General features: G+C 38.3%; 1 pseudogene; it reads right to left on the minus strand.

The window, feature by feature from the left end:
- Positions 1-5,505: 5,505 nt before the first annotated feature.
- LOC115285754 lies at positions 5,506-5,974 on the minus strand (annotated as a pseudogene).
- Between the last annotated feature and the right edge of the window lie 4,558 nt (positions 5,975-10,532).

Genomic DNA, 10,532 nt, shown 5'->3' on the forward strand with positions numbered 1-10,532 from the left:
CATTAAAAAGTTATTTGGAGAATATTTGGTGATTTTTTTTCTAACTCAGAAGAGAAGAATGAGAAGGTTCTGAGAGTGAAGGTCAAGCATCTGACTTATAATTTGTGAAAGTCAGCAACTTAGTGACGCCCAATAGTGCAGAATGGGGCCAGTGGGAACCTGCAAAAGTACCAGGTTCATTGTCATGGAAAGTACACAAGCAAAGGCTGGTGGCAGATTGTTAGGGCTAGAGCAGAGGGATTTCCCAACTATATGAAAAATTGAACTATGTGAACACCAATGTCCCTTCCACCTCTGGGATACTATGGTCCTTTTTTTCAGGAATTCCTAGGAAGAATCAGAAAACCTTTTATCTTTCTTGTTGGAGAAAACTGGTACCCTAAATACAGAGAAGCAAGTTGCACTGCAAGCAGTATTTGAATAGTTTTGGGTTGATATGCCATGGGAACTATCTGTCAGATTTAGTTACAAAAAACATGTGATACTTTAGATTTAATCAAAGGCGATATGTCAGAGCTTCTGCCTAGGGAGTTTGCTAATAATGATGTGTTATTTTTTTCTCTTTGAAGCCACCTGACAAATTTTGGGATCATGGAGTGATATTTGCTACGTTCACCTTAATTTTTTTTAAAGAAATGATTATTTTTACATTTGCCCTTCTCACACATAAAACATGAAAATATTCATGGTATAAGCAAGACTCAGAATGATTCTCTACATGCAAGAATTCAATATATGTTTACAACAAAAATTTTGAAGAATATGCTGGAAAAGTTTAAGAGTATAATTTTATTTATTACTTATTTACAATTTATTATTTATGAATAATTTTAGAATGTGAGATTGCTAATGTGACACTATGTCTAAGCATTGTTACAGCACTGTTTCTTCTAAAATGAAGTACCCCAAATGCCCCTATGGACACGTTTTAATGAATCTGACAAAGTAGAATTAGTAAATATTCCAAAATTGGAGTTTAATAATTGAGTAGCCCTAAATAGCAGACTTCATTATATCAGAAAAGGAAGAACATATTATTGCCCCACTTTTATTTTATGTATTTCTGTTCAGTGGGTATATATGGGTCTTGGGAAACAGTTGTTAATGCCTGATTGTGTGGAAGGAAGGACAGCAACAGAAAGGGACCCTCTTCAGCCACCATTTTGTAATGGAGCCAGATTACCTTGTTACACTGAATTTGAGCACTAAAATGATGACAAGTATCAATTAGCCCTGCCCAGTTCAAGTGTCCTAAGTGGTGTATCCAACTCTAGACTTCGTAAGAATAGCAAACAGACTAGTTAATAAAAACCAAGCCCACTTGATGGTGCAACTTTTTTTTCATGTAACTACTGAGTGCTTTTGATAACCTCTACCATTCTCTGCCTGCTAAATAGATGAAGTGCATATTCAGGAGCAGTTAGATTAGCACTGTGGATCCTAGCCTTTCAATAAACTGGTTCTGTATCTCCCTCATGAATTATTGTTATTCATTCTTTCATTAATGGAAACAAATATTTTAATGAATATTTATTGCACCCTATTTAAGTGTTGAATTTTGTCCCCTGGATTCATATGTTGAATTACTAAGCCCCAGTGCCTCTGAATGTGGGAAGTAATTAAAGTTAAATGAGTTCATTGGTGTAAGCCTTACTACAATATGACTATTGTCCTTATGAGAAAAGATTAGGATACAGACATAATCTGAGAAAAGACACTGTGAAGACAAAGGGAGAAGGCAGCCATGTACAAGCCAAGGAAAGAGACATCAGAATGGAACCAAATCAGCTGATACCTTGATCATGTCCTTCCAGCTTCCAGATCTGTGAGGACATAAATTTCTGTATTTTAAGCTGTCTGATCTATAGTATACCTTGTTATGGCAGCCCTATAAAACTAATAAAGTGCTTCTCAAACTTTAATACGCACAAGAATGATCCCAGTGCTTATTAAAATAGAGATCCCTGAGCCCCACGATCAGAGTTTACAATTTGAGTTTGAAGTGGGGCCGAAGAATTTACATTTCCAAACATTTTCCAGGTGATGTGATACTCCATACTTCAGGGAGCTGCGGGGTATACTTTGGGGAGTAGCGTTGCTTTGAGAATGTATTTCAGAAGGGCAATAAATAGTCTTCATCCCTTTTTAGTCACTAATTTTTAAATGTTCAGGTATCTGTACTCTTCTTGTTAAAAACATCCATCCTTGAACTTGACAATGAAGGGAGTGTTTACATCACAGAAACTGGCAAATACTACAAAAGAAGGCTTTTATCCTTGGAAAGCCAGTGAATGAGTTTGTTAGATTGTTTTTCAAAAGTTATGGAAGTAGAGAAAAACTGAGGGCATGGGCCTGTAAGGAATCCCCTAACCTGAGAGAGACATAGAGAAAGAGGATGCAAAATAGCCAAAAACTTATATTAATGACTTGAGGAACTGAAGGTCAGCAATTTCATTATTGGATTAAATAATTCTAGCAGATCACTTTCAACCAGGCAAGTTGAACAAAAAGATAATTTGAACCTTCAGTCACTGGCCTGAGGCTCATAGGCTGTTTGGGTATGTCATTTAAACTTTAGAGCCAACATCTTTTTTTTATATAAGATGTGGTGGTCAGAGTAATCAAAAAAATTTTTTTAATGTTTATTTTTGAGAGAGAGAAGCAGAGTGCAAGTGGGGGAGGGGCAGAGACACAATCTGAAGCAGGCTCCAGGCTCTAAGTTGTCAGCACAGAGCCCAGTACAGGGCTTGAACTCACAAACTGTGAGTTATGACCTGAGCTGAATTCCAACACTCAACTGACTGAGCCACCCAGGCACCCCTGGACAGAATAATTTGATCTGCCTTTTCTGTTTTGAGATTTCTGGCTGCAGTAGCCTAATGAAGTACCCAATTCCCATGCACTCTAAGATGAATGTTTTCTTTCTTTCTTTCTTTTTTTTTTTTTAGGTTCAAAATCTCTGGAGTTCGTGGTTGTGTAAGTACCTCGGCTGACGGGAGTGTGGGCCCGTCCTAATTTCCTCTCAAGGTGGTTATGAAGGGTAAATGAGATCATGTATTAACAGAGCTTTACAAACTCTACTGAGTTATTCAAATGTAAGGTCAAATCAATATGAGTTTGTGATTTGGGAGTTTTTGGTTTTGGTATAAAAACTTTAAGGGCAGAGATTTGTATAGTACTATAATGGTTAATGTGACTGTTCTTGACATTATCTCCCTGTGCCTGCAGGAAATGGAGAAGTGAACTTGAACAATTTAGTTTGGTAGAATCTCAGAGAGATTTCTTCCTCACAGACTGAAAATATGCTCATGTTTGTATTTACGTTACTTTACAGTACACTAATGTATTCACTGCCTACATTAATTTCCTCACTATTCATTGGTCTAACAAATATTTATTGAACTTCTGCTAGGTACCAGCCTTGGGTTGTATAGTAGGGATAAGCGTAAGTCAGATATGTTTCCTGTACACAGGGTGTTTACAAGTCTAGAGAACATAAAGACAAAAGGGCATTTGAAAAAAATTATGACATTTTATTGCAAAAAATACTCGTATTGTCTATTAGCATTTTCTATACTCTTCTCCCAACCTCCCCAAATACAATATGGTTTCTAGAAGAAGATGCAGTTATTTGGAGCAAGACGTTTTGAGATGATAGTTATTTGGGTGTGTGTATGATACAGAATAATTACATATATTAGACTAATTGTAGTAATTGTGGAGACACTACATTTAATCTTGTTTGAATGCTAACTGGAAAGTATCTTTTTATTTAGAAACTTAACTGACTATGCCTGTCTCTTCACAGTCCAAAGGCATAGCAATTACCTAGAAAATAAAGACCCCAGAACAGTCCAGGCAAAACAATCTGAATACTTATATAATTTCATTTTGAAAAAAAAAATGTTTTCAACAGGGAGTAGCTTACTTATTTGCAAGATTTTTAGAATTAATCATTTACATGGCACAGAAGAAAATTTAACATACAAACACAAAACTAGAGCCCAAGACTGTATCAATCATGTTTTTATTTTCCGTATCTTACAAGATCTTGATATCTTAGGGGCCTCACTGACCACATTAATGTAGATAATGCATGCATTGGCTAGACCAGGAAAAGAATGCTCCTCCAGGCCTAGATATCTCCTAAAGACAGGAAATGACTTGCCTATGAGCATACTCTTGATACGTAAGCCAACCAATGCCAGAGCCCATACTCTGAACAAACTTCTCTACTTTCTATACTTCAGCAGGAAATACACCTGTGCCCTAATCATCCCAGAGCCTCGTACCACAGCATTAGGGACAACCTCTAGAGCCCAGAGCCCATAGAAATTGTTCGAAGTCTGCAGTCCTCAGCTGTTTACTGTGCCTCACCCACTCCTTTTCACAAAGCCACAATAAGGGTTTTGCCCATGCTTCCCCTCACTCCTTCCACTTCCCAAGTGACCCTGGTGCTTCACCAGGCAACCATGCATGGCGTGGTGGGCCCCTTTCTGTTAGAAATTGTGGAAAACATTTTCCAAAGACAATTGTCTCTTCATCTGTTGGCTTCATTATATCTGAATAAAAATAAAATCCTGCATACATTTTAAAACAAAGTCATAGGAACTCGGGAGTATTTTCAGGAAGAAATCAGAAGCTAGGGTGAGTTAGGAACACCTTTGGTTAGGGATGCCTGGTGTCGGCTTGAGCGTCTGACTTTGGCTCAGGTCATGATCTTGTGGTCCGTGGGTTTGAACTCTGCATTGGGCTCTGTGCTGACAGCTCAGAGCCTGGAGCCTGTTTCAGATTCTGTCTCTCTCTCTCTGTCTCTCTCTCTCTCTCTCTCTCTCTGCTCCTCCCCAACTCAGGCTCTTTTCTCTCTTTCCTTCAAAAATAAACATTAAAGAAAAAAAATTTTAAAGAAAAACACCTTTGGTTAGGTGGAGGACATAATTGAATATGGAGTGATCAATCTAGTAGGGATAGTCTCCTGACAAAATAGAGGTGACAGAGAGGAAAGCTACATATAGATGATAAAAAAATTGTCAAACTGAAAAGCAGGTCTATTCAGGCATCCATCTATGGCCCATATCTGATAGCTGCAAAAATTTTCAACCTGCATATTGCTCATTCCCATCCCAAGAAAGGGAAATATTTTGACCAGTCTTTCTTCATTCTGAGTGAATTAACTGATAATACAGATCTTTCTAGGAAATATTTGATAACACACAGCCAGTATGCAGAATGTACAACTGCTTTTGGGTGTTCAGCTATTAGGACAGTAGCTCAGTCCCCTGTATTCCTACATGTGCCTGCCATATTATGTGCCCAGTATGTTTTTAATTAAGTTTTTAATCATAATCCCAATATAGTTAACATACAGTGGCATGTTAGTTTCAGATGTACAATATAGTGATTCACCAATTCTGTACATTACCCAGTGCTCATCATGATTTAAATGTATTATTTATCTTTTTTTTTTTTTGTTACAGTCTTGAGGTCTATTTCTTTTTACATTTATCATGCCATGAATTCATAGGGAATGGGCTCCAGCAGTTAGGCTCCTTTCCATTGGTTCCCACAAAGTGTGCTTCCCTGGGTGGGGCAGGCTGGCGCTTCAGTTGGACGCAAGTACCTTCTCCTTGGCTTCCTTCTTCTGATCATTTTCCTTCACACGCTTCAGGAAGCTCTTTGAGTGCTTAATATGCTCAATCTGTACACCAGTTCTCTTAGCAAGAACCTTTCTGTTGACTTGCTTGTTCACGGCAATGCTCACAGAGTGCCGGGTGACGTTGTACACTCTTCCGGTCTTGCCGTGGTAACATTTGTGGGACATCCCTTTCTGAACAGTGCCCATTCCCTTGATGTCCACAATATCACCTTTCTTGTAGATTCGCACATATGTGGCCAAAGGAACGACTCCATGTTTCCTAAAAGGCCCAGAGAACACGTAGCGAGTGCCTCTCCTCTTTCCTTTTGTGTTGGTCATTTTGGCGAATTACTGGAAGATGGCCGTTCGGGCTGAAAAGAAGTTAAGTGTACTATTTAATCACATATTTCATCCAACTCCCCACCCACCTCCCCTCTGGTAACCATCAGTTTGTTCTCTATAGTTAAGAGTCTGTTTCTTGCTCTGTCTCTGTGTCTTTTTATCTTTTGCTTGTTTAATTTCTTAAGTTAGCAAAATTATATGGTATTTGTTTTGCTCTAGTTCCATCCATGTTGTTGCGAATGGCAAGATTTCATTCTTTTTATGGCTGAATAATATTCCATTATATTATCCACTCATCACTTTATCCACTCATCAACCAATAGGCACCTGGGCTGCTTCCACAATTTAGCTATTGTAAGTAATACTAGAGTAAACACAGGGGTGCATGTATCCCTTTGAATTATTGCTTTTGTATTTTTAGGGGATACATACCCAGTACTGTAATTACTGGATCACAGGGTAGTTCTATTTTTAACTTTTTGGGATACCTCCATACTATTTTCCACAGTGACTGTACCATTTTGCATTATTACCAACAGTGCAAGAGGGTTCCTTTTTCTCCACATCCTCACCAACACTTGCTATTAATTGAGTTTTTTATTTAGCCATTCTGACATCTGTGAGGTGATATCTCATTGTAATTTTCATTTGCATTTCCCTCATGATGACTGATGTTGAACATCTTTTCATGTGTCCACTGATGATGTGCCCAGTATTGTTTAGCAATGTCACCAGTGATAACTGTTTTATACTTAAAATTATGCTAAGAAGTAAATTACCTCTTCTCCCACAAATGAGGAAATTGAGGTATAGAGAGATTAAATATACACAAGTGTAGGTACATTGCAGAAACTTGTCATAAACTCAAGCATTATTATTCCAGTTTCCCATAACCCCTACCCTTTACTGCCTCTGCCTTCCTCACACCTAGCTGGTACTCAAGTTTCAAATGCTGGTGTATCTTGTGAAAGCTTTTCTTTGCTCCTTCTTTTGTATTTTATAGGATGAGGCATTCTTCTTTCATAATCACAGCAGTTGAACGTAGTTCAGAGGCACCTCGGTGGCTCAGTCGGTTAAGAGTCTGACTCCTGATTTTGGCTCAGGTCATGATCTCACAGTTCATGCTATTGAGCCAGAAGTTGGCTCTGCCTGCCAGCATAGAGCCTGCTTGGGATTTTCTGTTTCCTTCTCTCTCTGCTCCTCCCCGCTTGTGCCGCCTCTCTCTTTCAAAAACAAATACACATTAAAAACAACACAAACCAAAACAAAACACAAGGCTTTAACAGGTTGTAGTTTGTCTTAGGTAACAGATGTTCTTGGGGAAGGCCAAACAGGGTTACTCAAGAATTTGCCATATTTCTATTCTACTACCCTTAGATGTAGGATTTTGTCCTCAGGCTTGTTGCCTCACAGTTGTATGGTAACTGCTGCACTTTCTGGGATCTTCTGTTTTTGAGAAGAAGGGGGATGAACAAAGGGGCAATGAGTTAAGTTGTATTTTTAGAGAGATTTTTGACTTCTTATTTAGAAAGCAATACTCTCTTCATTGACTTCTGCCTTTATCTCATTGGAAGAACTATATTGCAGGAGAGTCCAGGAAATCAAGCCTTTTCAGCTGATCACATTTCCATTGCAATTAAAATTGAGAGTCTCTTATTAAAAAATAGAAGAGGTATTATAAATAGGTAGGTCTACACATGCAAATCAAACCAGTGTATTGTAATTATGTAGAAAAGTTTGTGTTTCCTGGTAGATTGGGTCTTTTCCCATCCATCCTTCATTAACTCTCTGCAACCAAAACTCTGCTTGGCATAATACAGAAACAGCAAACGTTTATTGAATGAACCGCAGTGATTCTTGACTTTGGCTCTATGAACATAGACATTTATTATTGTTTTTATCTCAAGCTGGGTTTTGAAATTATCAGTTCAAATTTACTTTATACCTGTAAATCCTTTTAGAGACTGAAAAAATGCACAGTTCTTGCAAAAATTATATGATCACTGAATTAGGAACTTTCAGAAGCATAACTCGGACATTGTTCCAAGATGAATACATTCTGCACTGTTCTTTTAGACAGGGCCACAAAGAAAAATGGCACACAGGCTGAAACAGCTGGGGAATCACAGAAGGAGGGAGAGTGGACCATTCAGCTGTTGTTTCAGTTGACATTTTGGTGATTCATGAGATAGAATATGGCTTTTAGGGTAAAAGGTGGAAATGATCTGTGCTTCCTTGGGTATTTAGGTTTGATAAGACTTCACCTAAGATAAAGAAAAAATAGAACCTTTATTATTCCTGATCCATTAGAGGAAATTTTGATTTCTTCTGTTGATGTTTTCTAAAAGGTGAATCACCTACCTAAAAAGGAAAATTTTAATTATTGAAAAATGCTGGTAAAATATTGGCAGAGGCCTAGCTTTTAGTTGAATAGTTCTGAAGTAGTGGAATGAAAAGGTGGAATCCAAGTCTAAGTAGTGATATTTCTAAGTGGTCTTGACATTCTTTGAAAAGAAAACTGAGCTGGGTCAAAGGGACCTCAAATACCCAAGGCAGTGCCATGGTTTGAGGGTGTCCCTGACCACAATCCCCATCATCGTCTTCTGCAGAAAAAAGCTCTTTGTTTTTACACACTTATATGTGTCATACAGAGTGTTTGCTATACTACTTTTATTTAGTTTCATTTGCATTGAAATACCTCCATGACTGTATCATGAATTTAATAGGTGCTCATGTGTACATATAAGAAGATAACTTATGTGTGATGATGTTAAAACTTTATCAGAAATCTTGATCATATTTGTATTATAATAATAAAAACCTTTTAATAAAGTGCTTTTTTGTGCTTAACCTGATCATTCTCCTAAAGACTCAATAAATGTTATCCCTTTATAAGTACCAAAGACAGGTTGAGCACTGAAGTACTGAAGCACTGAGGCACTGAAGACAGGTTGAGTTCTTCAGTACTTAAGCACTGAAGTATTAAAGATAGGTCAAGCACTGAAGTACTGAAGCACTGAAGCCAGGTTGAGTACTGAAGCACTGAAGCCAGGTTGAGTACTGAAGCACTGAAGCCAGGTTGAGTACTGAAGTACTGAAGACAGGTTGAGTACTGAAGTACTGAAGTACTGAAGATAGGTTGCTATAATGTTATTTAAGGATTACGACTTTTGTGGGTAGTACTTGCACATGTTAGGAGCTGAGTTGATATCCTCTGACAGTCCAGCTGTACCTTCCACCACTTTCCACTCTGCTCTGTATCCAGGAAGACTGACTTCTCCGGACAGCGTCAGCCATGCTTTCTTGGTGGCAGCAGGAGCGGGAAGGGGAGAGGGAGTGGTATCTGTAGGTGACTTGGGGGTGAGTATAGAAGGAGAGGTTGGGGTATTTGTTTTTCTGGTTCCCTCTCTGCTCTGGCAGTTGCTTTGTCCTCTCTCCTATAGCCACACCTTTTGCCATATTCTGGTAACCACTACTTCTCCCTCTTGCCTTTGCCCTTCAGGTGTTAATAAAGAGAATGCAACAAGCAGTTTCTAGCTTTGGAGAGTGTCACTGTCTTTTGTCATTCTCCTGTAGCATTACCCACAGGGTCGTGAGTAGCCCATTGGTTCAACACATCAGTCCTCCATTTAAATTATGCCACTGGAATTTTGCTATGACCCCAAATAATGAAAGAGCACCTTATTTCATCAGCCTTGTTCTCCAGGAAGGGTCTTCAATTTTCCTCAAAAGAAGTGGTTAATAAATATTTTGAGGCCCATTTGTATTCTTTCTCCCCATGAAAGGAAGAGTGGGGGAAACATAAATGCATGAGCATAATCTTGCATCTTGCCTTTGCTCTGGGATCAGCCTGTCTTCCAGCAATCTGTGTGTTCTCTCTTCTTCCTTCCATGGAGAAGCTCCCTGAAACAGGGCTTCTATGCGCTACTGGTGCCTATGACTTGGTAAAGGTCCATCTTGGGAGGCATAGCTTGGGGATTTATATCCAAATTGCCCTTTTTGGTCCAGTTTTACCAGTAATCAGGTTAGTATTTTGATCTCAGTGTTGCCTGTGTACAGTTATACATCTGTTCAGAATCTAGAGGGAAAGAAAAGGTAATTGATTTGACTCATTTTAAATCCTAATAATAATAATCAAATTTTATATAGGGAAGTAAATAAGGAAGGAGACATTGGTGGCTTATTTCTTGCCACAAAGACTTGATGACTTCTACAAATCTATTTTGTTGATTAAATGGCTGTACCTACCCATGAAATCTATGATCAGAATCCAAATTTCCCACTTAAGATTGTCATTTTACTTTCAAGCTTTTAATGCTGAGGTTATTAATAACAACATTAAGATGATAAAAGAGAAGGCTTTAAGGAAAACTAATATTCCTGTAAGTTATTTAGTGTTTTTATTCCACAGGAAACTTGGTTTTGGGCAATCTGTCATGTTGGACAACATAAGTGACCTCTTTGAGCTTGGGTTTGCTGTCTGTTAAGCATGAGGCTTAAATTAATGGAACACATTTTGTTCAAATAAACTCTAATGTGAAACTTAAACATGGAA

Source organism: Suricata suricatta, chromosome 1 (assembly GCF_006229205.1).
Source record: "Suricata suricatta isolate VVHF042 chromosome 1, meerkat_22Aug2017_6uvM2_HiC, whole genome shotgun sequence".
In the NCBI taxonomy this organism is placed as follows: Eukaryota; Metazoa; Chordata; class Mammalia; order Carnivora; family Herpestidae; genus Suricata; species Suricata suricatta.